Below are 18,489 nucleotides of genomic sequence, written 5' to 3' on the forward strand. Positions count from 1 at the left end.
GGTGCCGGCCTTCCTGAGCGCTCGCTACTACAGCACTTGCCCCAACAGCCTCCTGCTCAAAGGCTATACGGGGGATCTTTGTCTGTCACACAGGTATGCATGCAGGCGCGTGTACGTGACGGTTCTTATCAAGAGCATCCACAACGAACCCCGCCCATGTTTCCCTCGATCCCTCCCACTCTGCCTCCTGATTCTCTCTCTCTCTCTCCCACGCGCCCAGGTGTGATCACACGGGCACACGCTCTCACCCAGACACGCTGCACACGTCCACGCGGACGCATACACACACACATACCTCGCTCGTACACATTCTAATACACACACACACTTTCTTATACACACAATCTCCAGCATACAAACTGTTATAAACACACGTGTACATGCATAGGTACTCGGGATCACACAGACATACATGCTTACATAACAACTATACCTTTAACACAACGCTCAGTAACGCACACGCTCTTTCAAACACGCAGGCAAACTCTACAAAGACAAAGATCCCCCGTATAGCCTTAACAGGTTGTCGGGGCAAGTGCTGTTAGCGAGCACCTATTATCCACAAAGACAAAGATCACCCGTATAGCCTTACACACACACTGTTGAGACATGTGCTGTTAGCGAGCACCTATTACACACACTCACTCACTAACACACAAACCCGCACCCTCTCTACTCATGGATTCCCAACTGGACCGCGACTCCCCGTCTCGTTGCAAACGAATCTGCGGCTCCTTTGTGCTTCTCGACATCGCGTGCCTCCTCATAGGTGAGCATGCTGAGCCTTAATAGGCGCTCGCAAACTCCCCCACTCCCTCCCCCCAATCTCTCTGTGTCTCGATTAATGCCTGCGCGTAGTGGGGAGCGGTGGTGTAGCGGTCAGCGCGCTGCGCTACGAAGCTGGCGACACGAGTTGGATTCCCGCTCACGGCCAACACCACCAGTGACGATTATCTGAACCGGTCATGGGCCTCCGCTAGGTCGACTCAGCCTCAAATGAGCACCTGGTGCGGTGTGTAAACATCGTCACTGGCCGAGACAAAGACGGCCGGGTGTGGTGCCGTGCCGGCCTTCATAGGTGCTGCTACTCGCTAACAGCACTTGCCCCAACAGTCTGTGGAGGCTATATGGGGGATCTTTGTCTTTGTTTTGTAGTCGCGAGGAAGGGAGCGGTTTGCGCAGTGGTTACCGCATTGCTCCATACAATTCCGGTTACAATTTTTATGATTCCCGGCCACGGCTATTGCCAGTGGCATGGTTCGACTCGGCCATGAGCGAGTAATCTGGCGGTACGGCGCGTCAACATTCGCACTGGAGACACGAAGGCCGCCCGATGTGGATCTGATCACGCCACGCTGCTCCGTGGTCCGCGTCGCTCCGGTCTTCATCGGTACATGCGCATAACACTCGCGCCAGCAGTGGATGTGTCTCTACAGGGGATCTTTGCTATTGCACGTTGTGTGGGTCTGTGTGCGTGTGCGCGCGTGGATTCGTGTGCGGTGTGGGGCATCTTCTAAAGGAATGTTGTGTTTGTACGGGGCACCGCTTAGCCAGAGTCATCATCGCAATCCATCTGGGGCTGATACAGAGTACTGACGCTCAAAAATTGGGGTTCGCGGGAAGTGTGTGGACGCCGCCATGGGAATGTGGAATTTCTCCCGCTGGCTCGAGGTAGCCAGTTATATCGTCCATGGGCCACAGCAGAAATCGGTACCACCTAAGGCAACACACCTTCAGTAGCTACCCAAGTATCTTCACGGCCAACGAGAGTGAACTAATTTACTTGATAGCCTCACTTATACGACTTTTCACATAATTCACTGTTATTGGCCACATTAAGGAATTAGAACCGCTAAAGTAAATTTTAGACTATTTAATTTATCAGGTAAGGCCCACTGAGATACGCAGCTCTCTTTCACAAGCAACAGAGTGGTTAATCGTGTGCAGATGCATATCAGAATCCAGATACTCTGAACGCGTGTCTCTCTAAATGTAGAGGGGAAAACTGGAGTACCCTGAGAAAAGTCGATGCGACCACGGGGAGAGAGAGACACCGCAAACTCCAAACATACAGCAGCAGGCGTCAGGGTCGGGATCGAACCCACGACCTCCTGCACACCAGGCGAGGGAGTTAACATCTCCTAGCCACCTCGTGTGGTACCGACAAGTGAAATGTCTGCTTTGGGCACGTGGACTCCCTGGCAGATGATCGATGCTGCTGCACCCTCTCATTGTAGTGGGTCAGAGGGTGGTACAGTATGACTCTTAGAACGACTTCGAGTTTATAGGATTAAAGTCTCTTCGCGGATAATTGGCCGTGGTTGAGGACGCACTGCCCTGAATAAGTTAACAATTCACTCCTGTCGCCCCCGCCCCCCCGCCCTCCTCTCACCGGTTTCTCGCCTGGATTAGATTGTCAAGTTTCGGGGGTCAAACAATGTATTCAACGATGCATTCGGTTCTTGTTTGTGTCTAGATGTCGTTCGTCCCTTCTCGCTTGCATTGTCCCCCGTGTTTCTCTCATCTCGCGTTGTGCAGTTCCCTTCGCCCCGTTACCCTAAGCGTGACAATTAGAATGCTGTCGAGTATTCCTCTTACAGAATCGTTTGCCATTAATTCTAGATTTGAAGCTTTCGTGACTGCAAGAATTCATTTTCTTAGTTCTTTCGGTAAAGTCACGTAGGTAAAAAATGAAATAAAAATTAATAAAAAAATGAAATTAAAATTAATTAATGAAAATGTAAAAACAAACAAAATAAGTAAATAAAAAATATAAAACTTAATAAAATCACTTTATTTTTTTAATTTTTTATTAATTTTAATTTAATTTTTTACCTACGTGACTTTACCGAAAGAACTAAGAGTATGAATCGTTGGCCAGTCCACTGCTGGATGAGGACCCCCCCACCCCACCTCCCCACGACGTCTCGTGCACGCGAGTTATTTGACCATGCATCTACTTCACCACGTGACCGTTGCCAGGTGGTGAACGCGGGAGGTAATCGATGTACAGCGGCAGTGACGGTGCAATGGTGCTCGCTAACCGGACAACATCTGTAGGAAAAAAAGAGATGCATAGGTCGTCAGATTCTTCCAGTCGAAATTAAGATCCTTATTCCGATGCTAAAGATTCTGAACTGCTATAGTTGTGTTGGTCAATGGGTGCTGTAGTCTGGCTCTCTGAGCTGCGTCTATTGACGATACACAATCATCCTCGGAGTTTAACACGTAGGCTTTCGCGACCAATATTATTCATAATCAGCGTTTTTGGGTTTAGATCGCGTTATTTATAAATGTGTCGTAACCCTCCACCACCCGACACGGCCAATCAGTAAAAAAGTGTCACGTTGACAAAAGACAAATAGTTCGCTGCTTTAGCCCACCGGTGTGTTGAAGCGTGAAACCACAACATTTACAATTTGAGTACGACGTTTCGCTGGTAATTGCATCCAGCATCATCGGGCAATTCGGAGTGCTGTCGCCTGCGACTAGGAACCTTGGACACCGAATCTTAGGAATCCCAAGGGGTTCACTCTTGGAAATGATCACTGAACCGTAAGACTCACTCTCGAGCCAGAGCCGTTGACTCTTTAGATGACTCTCTCGAGCCAGATGCATTGACTCTTTCGGAAGTGACTAATGTCCCCGCAAATGTGTATCGATCGATCAGGTTTTCATCCAATCACAGACCATCCATGGGTAGCAGTTGAAGAATTAAGAAAGGAAGCCAAATTCCATGGTTATTTGGGTAAGGTTTTCGGGTTCGAGACACGAGTACATGTTAGACTAATTTTCTTGCCACGAATCTGTGGGGATGGTAGTCTCGGACATAACACTGAGCCCAAAGAATAGCGGAGGCGCTGCATGAGTCTCCACAACCACGGGGGAGCGTGCTGGCTCGCTTCTCAAACCGGCCCTGGACGCACGAGTGTGTGTTCGCACAGCAGTCTGGGTCAACATCATTCCAAACGGTCTCGGTACCCGGGCTCCCAGGCTCGGTTTTTAAGCTCAGCCGTGCGTTTTTATCTGGGCTGACCATGGCAAACAACCACGGGGAGCACATGCAAACACCAAATATACAATCTTGATTTGAAGCTGTCGTGACTGCAGTAATCCATATTCATTGATTCATTCGGTAAAGTCACGTAGGTAGAAATAAAATAAAATTAAACAAATCACGACGTTTCGATCACAACACAAGCAATCTTGCGATCGAAACGTCGTGATTTGTTTTATTTTTATTTTATTTCTACCTACGTGACTTTACCAAAAGAACCAAAGAGTATGTCCAAATATACAGCAGGCGTCAGGGTCGGGATTGAACCCACGAACTACTGCATACCAGGCGAAGTAGTTAACATCTCGCCACCGTGATGAGAAGTTAATGCTGAGGTCGTTGGGCCATGCGGTGGCCCCCAGGGGAGATGTCGCGGATGTCTGTGGCGTTGCCCGTGTATGGGCGACGCCGGCAAGCGTCAGATGATGCGCTCCACGGTTTGGTCCGACGCGACAGAGCAGCACCATGGGTCACGGAGCGTGGGAACCCAGATCCGGGAACTGGTGCCGAACCACGGCAAGATCTGGGGTTGTTCCCGGTGGTCATGGAAACGAGGAATTTTCCAGACTCTGCGAGATGTTCGTTGGGTCACGTGAAGCGGAAATCCCATGCGCGTGGTTTCACCTGTGGAATGAGATCACGTGGGCGATTGTGGTGATGCGGGCGATGAGGGCGGAGGAGCGGGGAAGGATGGATGCGGGCAAGGGGTTGGGGGGGGGGAAGAATGAGGAGATGTGGGCGAGGAGGTGGAGCGTGGAAGCAGTGGAAGAGGGAAGGGGGTGGAGGAGGAGGTGGGAGAGGGGAGGGGGGAGGGGGGGAGGAGGAGGTGGGAGAGGGGAGGGGGGGAGGAGGAGGTGGGAGGGTGGAGGGGGGGAGGAGGAGGTGGGAGGGTGGAGGGGGGGAGGAGGGGGGTGGGAGAGTGGGGGGGGAGGAGGAGGTGGGAGAGGGGAGGGGGGGAGGAGGAGGTGGGAGGGTGGAGGGGGGGAGGAGGAGGTGGGAGGGTGGAGGGGGGGAGGAGGGGGTGGGAGAGTGGGGGGGGAGGAGGAGGTGGGAGAGGGGAGGGGGGGAGGAGGAGGTGGGAGAGGGGAGGGGGGGAGGAGGAGGTGGGAGAGTGGAGGGGGGAGGAGGGGGTGGGAGAGTGGGGGGGGGGAGGAGGAGGTGGGAGAGGGGAGGGGGGGGGGAGGAGGAGGTGGGAGAGTGGAGGGGGGGAGGAGGGGGTGGGAGAGTGGGGGGGGGGAGGAGGGGGTGGGAGGGTGGAGGGGGGGAGGAGGAGGTGGGAGGGTGGAGGGGGGGAGGAGGGGGTGGGAGAGTGGAGGGGGGGAGGAGGAGGTGGGAGAGTGGAGGGGGGGAGGAGGAGGTGGGAGAGGGGAGGGGGGGAGGAGGAGGTGGGAGAGTGGAGGGGGGGAGGAGGAGGTGGGAGAGTGGAGGGGGGGAGGAGGAGGTGGGAGAGGGGAGGGGGGGGAGGAGGAGGTGGGAGAGGGGAGGGGGGGAGGAGGAGGTGGGAGAGGGGAGGGGGGGAGGAGGAGGTGGGAGAGTGGAGGGGGTGGAGGAGGTGGGAGAGTGGAGGGGGTGGAGGAGGTGGGAGAGTGGAGGGGGGGAGGAGGAGGTGGGAGAGGGGAGGGGGGGAGGAGGAGGGAGAGTGGAGGGGGGGAGGAGGAGGTGGGAGAGTGGAGGGGGAGGAGGGGGTGGGAGAGTGGGGGGGGGAGGAGGAGGTGGGAGAGGGGAGGGGGGGAGGAGGAGGTGGGAGAGTGGAGGGGGGGAGGAGGGGGTGGGAGAGTGGGGGGGGGGAGGAGGGGGTGGGAGGGTGGAGGGGGGGAGGAGGAGGTGGGAGGGTGGAGGGGGGGAGGAGGGGGTGGGAGAGTGGGGGGGGAGGAGGAGGTGGGAGAGTGGAGGGGGGGAGGAGGAGGTGGGAGAGGGGAGGGGGGGAGGAGGAGGTGGGAGAGGGGAGGGGGGGAGGAGGAGGTGGGAGAGGGGAGGGGGGGAGGAGGAGGTGGGAGAGTGGAGGGGGTGGAGGAGGTGGGAGAGTGGAGGGGGTGGAGGAGGTGGGAGAGTGGAGGGGGGGAGGAGGAGGTGGGAGAGGGGAGGGGGGGAGGAGGAGGGAGAGTGGAGGGGGGGAGGAGGAGGTGGGAGAGTGGAGGGGGTGGAGGAGGTGGGAGAGTGGAGGGGGGGAGGAGGAGGTGGGAGAGTGGAGGGGGTGGAGGAGGAGGGAGAGTGGAGGGGGGGGAGGAGGTGGGAGAGGGACGGGGGTGATGGTGGCGAAGAGTCATCAGAGGCACGAGGCTCATCTTCGCCGTTTGGTGCTAATGCGTCGTTTATTCTCACAAACGTTATTTGACAATCGATTCGATGTATAAACATGTGATGCATACGTAACCCCAAAGAGACCTTTCTTACACGCGAACAGGATGCATATTTAAATGCCGTCATATAATTGGGAAGCGGTGAATGAGGTTCATGTCGAAATCGGCCGCACGCGATGTATTTTATGCAATCACGGTTCGCGAGTCAGCACTCCGATGCATAAATCCCGTGAAATAGCAGCACGCGTCCCCACGAGTGCTCGTCACATCTACGAGAAGAAAAACACATTTCTGAAAAAAACAGTGAGTCACTCAACTTATTTGAATAAAGAGATGAAAATATCCGAATAAGTTTAATTGCCTATGATCAAATCACCACAGCGCGGCCCGATCTCGTCAGATGCGTGAAGCGAAGCAGCGTTGAGTCGGAGTCGCTCGCGGATGGGCCAACACCACGCACAAAACAAGTGTCATCGGCTGCTGCGGGGCTAAGTTATGGGCAACAGTGCAGCGGAGCAGCACAATCCATTGTTGCACTGTTCTATGCTCCAACATATGATCCCCCACCTTTGCCAATCCCTCGCTGAGCAGCACGGTGAGAAGTATGGTCAACCGAAAATCCATCCATAACCCGCACGATAGGGAGAGCCCCTGATTCAGCGGTGGATTGACAAGCGGACCGTAGGTGCCACAACCTCGATCCGCTCGGTCAAGAGCCTCTGTGCTACGCAAGGGCGCGCAAAGGTTAAAGCACCGTCAATGCCAAGTGGCTTCGAGTTTCACTTTTACTGGAACCCATTGTGGAGGAAGAATGCACTCCCGACGGCGGCTCTTGTCCCACCCAGACTTGCACAGAGAGCATCTCTGCCACCCACGCAGTAGCGTGGTTGGCATGGGCCCTGGTGCGAGGTAGGACATGAGCCCCCCCCCCGCCAACCTATCCAATGACCTCCCCCTCTATTGCCCGGTGCTGGGAGACGGCAGTGGTGTCACTTTTTGGGCACCGTCGCCCCGTCTAGATGCGCAAAAACGCCCGCAAATTGCGCTCACTTCAGTTGGCGGTTGACGTTCGAACTGAGTACTTGCTCCGGCAGTACATATACTAAAATTGGAACGATACATAGATTAGCATGGCCCCTGCGCAAGGATGACACGCAAATTCGAGAACTGCGACCCTCAAAGGAAAGAAGCCACCCCCCGTGGTCGCCCCACAGCCCCCCCCCCCCCCCCCCCCCCGTGATCCGTGGGTCAAACAAATCACTCTAAGACACCGGTGTGTGGCAGCAAGAGCAAGTTGATGCGAATGCTATCGCAAGAGGTCACACGTTTGGCACGACGGTCCTTCACTGACTATGCGTGCTGAATGAAATACCTGGGATCCTCACCGTGCAGTTGCACCGCTTGCACACTCTGCGGTAATTCCACTGGGCCACCATGGCTCCTGTCTTTACCCACACCGATCGTTTTTTTGGGTCATTCGGCGTGCGGAATGAAATAGAAACACCAACATCGACGGCGGAAAATGGAATAAAAAGCTGAGAAAGTGAGCAAAGAGGCATGGCGAGGTGCGTGTGCGGGGTTGGCGCTGGAACACGTCGAGAAGAGGTCCCACATGTTGGAGACATCTTGTTGCCTATTGAACAAGCTCAGTGGGCACGGGCAGAGCAAGTCGCAAGGAAGGGCAAGTTTCAGGTCAAGTTCATGTGTGGCGAGATGTTAACTACCTCGCCCGGTATACAGGAGGTCGATCCCGACCCTGACTCCTGTATATTTGGAGTTTGCGGTGTCGCTCTCCCCCGTAGTTGTGTGGATTTTTCTCTTGGTCCTTCAGTTTTTCCCGCCACATTTAGAATCAACACGCGTTGGCTGTTGTACATTCCACACGATAAGCCACTTTGTTGAGCATTTGTGACCAAGTTGCTTCTGGAAAAGAGCTATATAGCTCAGCGGGCCTTACCTGGTAAAACAAAATTGTTTCATTGAGTTTAGCCAGGTGGTCGAGACTAATGATGGAGTGGCAGTCAAAGGGGGTAGTAATGAATTCATCTTGTGAGCTACATGGATCCGTCGTGTTGCGAGACAGAGAGATATTGGCGATGGCTCGGGTGAGGCCTTCATCTAGCAGCGGATAGATCAGGGCTGATAATACGCAAACTTACCGAGGGGTTCAATCGATTCAGTATTGCGTCGGAACATCTGTGGTATCGTATTCACATAAATATTCAAGTAAGTGCACACCGAACAACGCTGTGCTGAGAATAAGAAATGAGCAACACGTGACGAATTCCATCCAATGACCCACAGCTCTAATCAGGACGATTTTGCAAACACAGATCGCAATGACCCAACAGTGGCTGCTAAAACAAGTACAGTCCCCCTTTGCAAAACGGGAAGTTTCTGAACTCTGAAACCGAAAAGGTTTTTTTTTTTATAAGTACTACTTCTTAATTAAAAACCCAGTGACATGTAGAGACATCCAAGAGACAACCCTGGGGTGGACAGTGAAGATTTGTGATCTCACACGAGAATAAATTAGCTGTCTGCTTCTTCCCCACTGCAGTATGAGTGTACAGTGCAGTGTTCGAAAGACCGTTGAAGGCTGCCTGATAACCAAAGCTGGGCCACGGCCTCAGAACTGCGACTGCAATTTGTGCAAAATAAGGTTGAAGCTTCTGCTTGGCTCTGTGTAAAACTCACACGCTGAACACGTATATAGCATTTGAAGTCCCTTAATTTCTCAAAGCAGATAAATAAAAAATGTATTTACACAACCCTGTATACTGACTTTCGATACGATAAAATGTTGTTGTGGACATATATTTGTGTTTTTTCTCAAAACAATGCATCTCAATTGTGCTGTTTAAGTCTATTTTGTTGAACTAGATGAGAATTCAAGAGCAGAGAATAACTCCAATATCCTGGTCTATTGGCACTGTCATACGTATGTAATGAGCGACTTCCACGACACATCGTATAGAGGGTACTCACACAGGCCAACGCAGGCCAACACTTATTCTTCCTCACACTGAGTACAACACTACATATTAACGTCTCTACTGGCTACACACAGCCGATCACTCGGCGTGGTCCCATCGCCCCCAATCGGCTACACCGCTGGCTGGCGGCGTGACAATGACGGCGATGGATGGAACCCACGCAGGAGATCTTCCACGTGGCCGGGCGATGGAGAGAGATGTCGGTGAACAGCGACGCAGCCAGGACCCAGGACCCCACAAACGAGCCCCGAGTTCGCTCCCCCTTATATCCCCCCAGGCGAGGCTAGGCCCCGCCTCCAGCCACACCTCCTGCCCCGCCTCCGGGCACGCCTCCTGCCCCGCCCTCTCGTGGAACCTTCGAGCAGGTTCCCGGAGTATCTTAGCTAACCCCACCTTCCACCTTCTCTGATTGGTTGTTACTTAACCTTGCCCGTACCCGTGATTCCCCTTCCAGCCAGTAGGTGTCACCCTGTCATTACACGTACATGCACGTCGCGAGATGAAGTGATCCATTCGGAAATATCTCTCATATACATCATACAGGTTGCCGACACCTTGCTTGAGCCACTGCCAGCTTTGGGCCAACGTTGTTGCAATGTTGACTGGGCAGGCTTGTTCAGAGGTCTGTGCTTTGTGCTGGCACTGCTGAGAATCCTGGGTTCGAATCTGGGTTTCAACCACCGCACGTGGTTAAACGGGGTTCTCAAGTGGAGTTAATGCGTAGACACTCACCACGTGGCCACCAATGACTCAATTTGTTTTTGTTATCACGTGACATTTGGTTTGGCTTATTTTTGGGAAGAATAAATATATTGACTAAGATATCGATTTAAAGCTTTCGTGACTGCAGGGATTCATCTTCTTGGTTCTTTCGGTAAAGTCACATAGAAGGAAATAATAAAATGATAAAAATAAAACATAATAAAATAATTCTCACGACGTTTCGGCCACAACGAGGACAGACCTGTTCTCCACCTGTAGACGGCTGCTTGCGTTGTGCGAAACGTCGTGAGAATTATTTTATTATGTTTTATTTTTATTATTTTATTATTTTCCTTCTACGTGACTTTACCGAAAGAACCAAGAAGACTAAGATATGTTTTTTAAACGTCAGTTTACCCGCAATGCAATGACCGTCAATATTTAGTAGAGCATAGTAGGAAGTTGTGCCCCCATAGCGCGGAGAGAATGTATTGTTTGAATCTCAGAAGTAGTTCGCTAATATCTGCTTCCGCGGGTCGTTCATTGAGGTACAAGAATGCACTAAATGACGGTATTTACAGCATTGTATGGCATGATGTCCCTATCACAATCGAAATAAACATTTATAAAAATACGCAAAAATAGTTTTTGGTAAAAAAAAAAGGTTTTGTATGCATTTTGATAATCCACTGCGGTTTCGCTCATTCATCGCTGTGACCTCTGCCTTCTCTTCCCGGCCGCGTGACCCCCCCCCCCCCCCTAGCCGCCCTGCCGTTCCTCGCGCTGGAGCTCAACATCGTGAGCCCCATTCACCGGGGCTTCTACTGCGGGGACCAAACCATCTCCTACCCCGTCACGAGCGACACGATCTCGGACGGGGCGCTCAGCGCCGGGGGGGTTCTCATCACCGTCGTCAGCGTGAGCCTCGCACAAACGACGCAACTAGAGCACAACGCACGCAGTCGTCGCCAGAATGCAATGCTGAGGATGCGTTCTTGGTAAACGGAGCGCTATACGCAACCGCGCTATTGGAGGTCATCATAACATGGTCCCAATGGAGATGCGTTAGCGACAGCGCAACCCATGAGCGATGTATAAGGGCTTCATTGTTGTATCGGTAATAGCCTTAATATACTCCTTGAATGAGCTGTCTTTGTTGCGGTTAACGATGTTATGGCTTGAGCAGAAGCCCTCGTATTCTCTGCATTCTTGAGAATGGTTCTAACGGTTGGCGCAGCCAAACCCAAGAAGCGACCAACATCAACCTAATGCTCTCCCGCCTCCACGCATCGTATCAACCTGCATTTTTACGTCCACACTGATGCTTTTCGTTGACTGTTTGGCCACATTGCCAGCACACTCGCTTGCCAGGCCTTCTTTCCCAGACATCATGGGTAATAAAATTAAACGTTATCACAATAAAGCAAAAACAGTTACCAAAGGTCGATGTGAACGAACATTCAGCAGGAAGCGTTCAAGGCTGGCGAGCGGAGGCGGCGGCGGGGGGGGGCGCTGATTTGCCTGAGGCCACTGGAGCGTGCGCCGCTCTTTTGCTGGCTGAACGCGCGCGGCTCGGAGGGTAGAGGGAAGCGTCGCGCGCCGCGTGTCCTCGCGCAGGAATTTTCCGTGCAGGAATTTGGAACTGCTCAGGAATTTGGAACCTCCAGGACAAAAAGCGTTTTAAGGAAACGGCGTTAGAGGAGGCAGCGCTGGACCATAGGATCGAGGACGGTTCCACGTCAGACAGACATTGAGATCCATCTCGGGTTTTACAGCCAAGAAATCCATGGAGCTTGCAGGTATATGCTGTCTGACAGGGACTCAGACCCACCTCGCCCCCCCGCCCCCCACCACGGGAATTAATCATTGCACCCCCCCCTGCCCCCGTAATTTCCTACAGTTCTCAAAACATTGTCCCCACTTTGCTGTACTGCCCTTTGTCAATCCACTGCTAGATGGAAGCCTCCCCCCGCTGTAGGAACGAGGTGTGCCCTACCTGGCCTTGGTCGGTATCAGCTTATTGGCGACACAAATACCCCCTTCCCAGCAACATATAATTGTTGAAATTCGTTATTTGATAATCGTTAAATAACAAAACTCAACACGTATCGTACCCATTTAAATGTAAACTATGAATAGTGTTTATTTTACCAGGTAAGGCCCACTGAGCTAGAAAGTTATTTTTCAGAAGTGACCTGGCCACAAATGATAGCTCAACGAAGCGGCTTATCATGTGTAAAAATGTATTGCAGCCAAATACTCGAAACGCGTGTTGATTCTAAATGTGGAGGGAAATACCGGAGGACCCGGAGAAAAATCCACGCCACCACGGGGAGAACATGCAAACTCCAAAAATACAGTCGTCAGGATCGGGATCGAGCTGTGTTGGGTGGAGGGGGGTGGGGGGGGTTTATGACACATTTAATTTACACGATCTGACCACAAAACAAAACAATTATAATCATAGTATTGGTCGCGAAATACTACGTGTTATATTTACATTCGTCAACAACACTGCCTCAAAAAGAACAGAAAGGTTAAATTGGTGACGCTTTGGGCAATGACCCCTTCCCACGTCAGGACGTAGATAGAGAGGCCAAAGATGTAGTACAGCTCTACCCTCGATGCCTTCCCAGCAGGCTGGCTCAGGCTACCTCGATGCCCATAAGCTCTCTGGGTTTGATCTTCCACGAGCCTCATGGTCCACCCTAAACCCCATTGGAACAAGCCATGGCAGGTGCGGATACCTGATGCACAAGTGGACAATTTAAAAACGCTCCAGTGTACGGCCGTGGTCATCCAGAGCAGAGGCCGTACGACGTAGGACGGCGCAAAACCCGATCCGCAAACAGGACGGAGACATCAGAGGGACACGCTCCGCTGTCTCCTCACGCGGCTCTCCGGCTTTGACCACCTGAATGTGAAATTGTCGTCGCCGCTGCTCTGCAATTGACAAAAGCAGCCGCCGTGCGCGTTGTGGTGTTTGTCTGCCACACGGGGGCGCAGTGGAAGCGGCGATAACCACTCACGAACGCCGTTGAGACGATCGGCCAATTCCTGATGAGGAGTGTTGATCAGAGGTCGCAATCGGGTACCCGATACCCGTACCCTACCCGATACCCGGCTACCCGTACCCGATACCCGGCTACCCGTACCCGGCCGGGTACCCGTTTGCGACCCTGGTGCGGCCGGGTACGGGTACGGGTAGGCCGTGAGTCACTGGTGAGTAGCCGTTTGTCACTCATTTCCGGTAGGGTACGGGTAGGGTACGGGTAGGGTACCCGTCCCCGGCCGGGTACGGGTACCCGTTTGCGACCCTGGTGCGGCCGGGTACGGGTACGGGTAGGCCGTGAGTCACTGGTGAGTAACCGTTTGTCACTCATTTCGGGTAGGGTACGGGTAGGGTACCCGTCCCCGGCCGGGTACGGGTACCCATTTGCGACCCTGGTGCGGCCGGGTACGGGTAAGGAATCAAAACCCGTTTGCGACCTCTGGCGTTGATCAGTATGTACATAACGGTTCGTGCAGATGACGTCGATGATGAACGGTGCTGATTATGATGATAGCCGATGTTGATTGAGGCTGATGATAGTCGATGCTCATTAATGCTGATCTATGCTGATGATGATATTTACTGATAATAATCGATGCTGATTTATGTTGATGACTGAAGCTGATAGTCGATGTTAATTGATGATGCTGATACCGTTCGTGGTCGATGACGACGATAACAGTCGATGTTAAGAGAGGTTCCGCTGTGCGCTCGCTGCTCGCGGCTGCGCAGGTGGTGCTGGTGGAATGCATCCGGGGCCGCTCCCAGCTGCGGCGGGATCCTCTGCGCGGAGGGAACCTGGTGCCGAACCTGTACCGCCTGGTGGGCTCCTTCCTGCTGGGGGCCGCGGCGAGCCTCTCACTCACCGCACTCGCCAAGGTGCGCCGAGGGCCCACCGCCCATCGTCAGCGTCATCATCATCAGCAGCAGCGTCAGCATCATTACCACCATAGTCATCGTCACCATCGTCACCACCACCCACGACATCAACACCACCCTCGTTATCATCATCACCATTATGGCCGCCATCATTCATCAAACACCATTGTCACCATCATCATTACCGTCATCATCAAACCTGATTCCTTTATTATTATTCCCTGTCTCCCTTTTCCAAATGTCTCCCCTGCATCTCATCTCCCATCGATCGTTGTCTCCTTGTGTTTGCCCATATCTCCACGTGTCCTCCAATTCCCCATCATTTTTCTCGTGCGCCCTCCATCTTATTGCGCCTTCCCCCTACCTCGGTGTGTCTCTCCCTGGATCACCACCTCTCCTCGTGTATCTTTGAATCTCTCCCTGCATGCTCCTGTCTCACGCTGCCTCGCCACGTCTCCTCCTGTATCTGTCTTGGTGTCTCTCCCCACCTCCTCGTGCTTGTCTCATCCTGTGTCCTCGTATCTCCTCTTACCTTCATGCCCCACGAAATATGTCTCCTGTCTGTCTCCTCCATCTCACGTCTCCCCCCCCACTCCCGACCCCTCCTGTGTACCCATCTGTCCCCGTGTCTCTGCAGACGTGGACCGGGCGTCTGCGCCCTCACTTCCTGTCCGTGTGCCGCCCGGACCCGGCGCTCACCGACTGCTCGCAGGGCTTCATCACGGAAGACGTGTGCACGGGCAACCCCAAGCTCGTGACGGAGGCGCGGTGAGAGAGTGTGGCAGCCCGCTTGTCAATCCGCTGCCGGATCGGTGCTCTCCCCCCACCTCCGTGTCATGAGACTGAGTTGACTGCCACGCTGCTCAGTCGCGCGGGTTGGCTAAGGCAGAGAGCACAGGTGTAATCTCTGCACTCTCAGTCTCTGTGTAGAATAGGTACTGCATATTCTCAGATTAGCACGACGCATTGTAATTTATATGACTACATTAACCCCCCTCTGGTCTTCGCACCTGATAGGGCTCACGATGATGACGTCACCTTTACTCTATTTAAGAGCGAAACCAGGAAGACTCCTGCACAATCCTGGCAGATCGCCTGATGAAGCTGGTTGTAATCGCCAGAGAAACGTCGTTTTGTTTACGTCACAACCCTGACTAATTGGCTGTGTCGAGTGGTGGCGGGCGGACGACACATTCATATTTACCGCGATCTAACCCCACAAACACCTTTATTATGGACGATATCGGTCGCGAAAGCCTACTTCGTGTTAAACTGAGCACAGATGTACGACGGATATTGCTGGACTGGCCACGGCGGAGCACAATTCTGCAGCGGTGAATATATGTTGACTCGTCCATGCGTTTGGAGATGAGGGATCTGGGGATGTGGGGAGGCCGTAGAGGACAGAGTTGCCATCGTCGAGTCGTGATGACGTTGATGATGTTGACGATAGAGGCATGGGGTGCGTGGGGGGGGGGGGTCTCTGTGGCAGCTGGGGTGAGGAAGCGACGGGTGTGGGAGATGTTGGGCAGATGGAGGAGGTGTGAGGTCCTGGCGATGTTGAGATGTGTGGCGAGAGAACGAGAGGTCAGGGAGAGCTCAGGATCAACGACAACTCCAATGTGTCGCACATACTCTGCCTGTGTAAAGTCCAAGTGGCCGTGTCTGGATCTGTAGTGTCAGAACCAGGAGTGTATTTCCCACTGAGTGGAGCCCATTGAGCTAGGACGCTTCTTTTATCAAGGGCGACTCGGCCGGCAGACAACATCGAAGCATTCTGCAATTACATATTTTTTTTAAAACGTAATAATCGCAATTATATTGTACAATCACATTCACACGTTCAAATTTCGTGATTTTAATAAGAGTGAGTTTTTATATGAGGACTGAGATGGCAGAATGGAGATGCCGTGAGGCGTGCCTGGGTAGCTCCAAAGCTTGGGACAGCAGCTTCTGTTAATGCTTTTGATAAAATTGTAGTGATTGCGGATCTACAGTGATCGTGGATCTAGAGTTGTCTTGGATCTGCAGTGATTTTGCATCTAGAGTGATTGTGGATCTATAGTGGATGTGTGGTGGTCGTGAATCTGTAGTGATTGTGTCTGGACCTTTGTTTCCCCAGGAAGTCGTTCTTCTCTGGCCATGCATCCTTCGCTATGTACAGCATGGTCTTCCTCGTTGTGAGTACATGCGCGTGCACGTATTTGTATGTGTGTGTGTGTGGACGCGGGGAGCAGTAGTGGAGTGGTTATCGCACTGCCCTGCAAGCTCGGCCACCCGAGTGCGATTCCATTCCCGCACTCAAGGCCAACGGAAGTGACAATTTTCAGAATGGTCCTGGGTCTCCCCTAGGTCAACTCAGCCCCAAATAAGTACAACTTGATGAAATGTGTACACATTGCCACTATGGAGACAAAGGCAGTCGGGCGTGGTGCTGACCAACCACCACCTCGTGTGCCGTGCCAGCCTCCACAGATGCCCCAACAGTCTGTTAAGGCGAGGCAAGGGGTTGTTGCTTTTATGTGTGTGTGTGCATGTTGGTGGGTAACAGTGGCGCAGTGTTTCACTCACTGCATACAATTCCCAATCAATGATTAACACCATTGTAAAGTGTTATCATCGCCTGTACTGGGTCTTCCCTCGATGGACTCAGCCTTAAATGAACAACACTGGGGAACTGCAATGACTGGGTGTGGTGCTGGCAACACCACCACCCCCAATGCGCCCGTGATAGGATTAACAATAATCCTACAAACCTGCCCCCTTACACTATATATGGGCCATTTGGAAAATTACATTTGAGCATTGGACTGCGGAAGGAAATTGGGCTCACCCAGCGAAAACCCACCACGCATGCCACGTACGCAAAACAAACTGTCCCTATTTTGTTCCTTCAACTTTCTCCATCATGACGTGGACGATTACAGCACCAGGATGATGTTGTTGTCGTCGCACGAAGGTTGCGGGGTGACTACTTGTTCTGTGGGCGTGGCTGGCGGAGGGAGTGGCTCTCGGCTCGCCATGGGTGCCTGTTGAGCCTCCCAGAAATGTCGTCTCTGATAGCTCGTCCCCGTGTCCCAGAATCTCTGCGTCCCCGCATCCCAGTGTCCCGGCATCCCCGTGTCCCCATGCCCCGTGTTCCCACGTCCCCACGTCCCCGTGTCCCTGTGTCCTCACATCCCTGCGTCCCCACATTCCTGTGCCCCCCACACCCCCGTGTCTCCTAGCTGTACGTGGAGGCTCGTCTGCGCTGGCAAGGGGCGCGTTCGCTGCGCCCGCTGCTGCAGGCCGTGGCGTTGCTGCTCGCCATGTTCGTGGGCCTCTCGCGCGTCTCCGACTACAAGCACCACGTGGGCGACGTCGCCGCCGGGTTCCTGCAGGGGGGCCTGGTGGCCGTGTTCGTGGTGAGGCTCGTAGAGGGGGGGGGGGTGGGTGGAGGGGGATGTGCAGGGGTACTGGGGTGGGGAGGGGGTTCACAGGTATCGCAGGGGTCAGGAAAGGAAGAGACTCGTGGATCGAGAGCTGGGGAGGGGTGGTGCGCGGGGGGCATGTGCATCGCAAGGAGTGTGGAGATCACAGGGGCAGCAGGGATTGTTGGGGCACTAAGGCCCATTGGTGGCACATGGCCTATTGGAGCACAGATCATTTGGGGGCACAGAGACTGAAGGGGAGAGCTCCATGCTCCTGGAGATCTGGTTTCAGATCCAGAGCCTCGATTAAGATTTCGTCTATGGATAAGCATTATCAACAAACAGAACCACCTCCCTCCCACACAGGTCTTCCACATCTCGGGCCTCTTCCCCCGGGAGGTGCGGTTGGAGTGGAGTCGCGTCCCCAGCCCAACGTCGAACCCGTCGCCTCCGTCCGCGGGGACCCCCCAGCATCGGCGGCAGCGGCAGCGGCAGCGGCGGAGGCGGCGAGGACCACCTCAACGGCAACGGGAAGCTGGCGGGCGACCTGGCGCTCACGGGGCGGCTCATAATGGCCTAAAGGGCCACAGCTTCGAGAGACGTTCATCGTTTCCCATCGCGGAGACTCAACGGGGGCCAATGCGCGGCTCACCTGGTCCGCTGCGTCCCCCGACGCTCGCAAAATCGAACACGGAGGCGACCGCATCCCCCGATGCATCGTCCCATGGCTGGCGCGATTTGAAATAGCCAATCGCTGTTGGGCAGCGTCGGTGCGGTTTATCTAATCATATCCCTGCATTTGTTTGGACGATGGGCCCGCGGCTCACATGCAGACTGGGGAGGGAAGCTTTGCATCTTATGAAGCTCATGCCCTCCCGGTTGATGCGTCGCCGTCGATTTAATTTAAATGTCGATATAGCGACGACGGATGAGTTTGCGGCCGCACACACGGGAGGTCACAATCTGGTCTCTGGATGAGAGAGAGAGAGAACTCTGATGATGTCACGCTGGGGCTTGAGTCGTCGGGCACGCAATGTCGGCTTCCAACGAAACTTGAACTTGATGTCGGCTTCCAACGAGCGGTGGGGGGGAA

The 18,489-nt window shown here is 53.6% G+C and overlaps 1 non-coding gene and 1 pseudogene across 1 annotated transcript; both read left to right on the plus strand.

Annotated features, from left to right (window-relative positions):
- Positions 1 to 220: 220 nt before the first annotated feature.
- On the plus strand, positions 221 to 18,139 carry LOC133346528 (phospholipid phosphatase 3-like; annotated as a pseudogene).
- Positions 7,436 to 7,539, plus strand: LOC133346831 (U6 spliceosomal RNA). Its single transcript, XR_009755621.1, has one exon. It is a non-coding gene; the product is annotated as a U6 spliceosomal RNA (small nuclear RNA).
- Positions 18,140 to 18,489: the final 350 nt, after the last annotated feature.

Source organism: Lethenteron reissneri, chromosome 24 (genome assembly GCF_015708825.2).
Source record: "Lethenteron reissneri isolate LAM-NWPU_2019-01 chromosome 24, ASM1570882v1, whole genome shotgun sequence".
Taxonomy (NCBI): Eukaryota; Metazoa; Chordata; class Hyperoartia; order Petromyzontiformes; family Petromyzontidae; genus Lethenteron; species Lethenteron reissneri.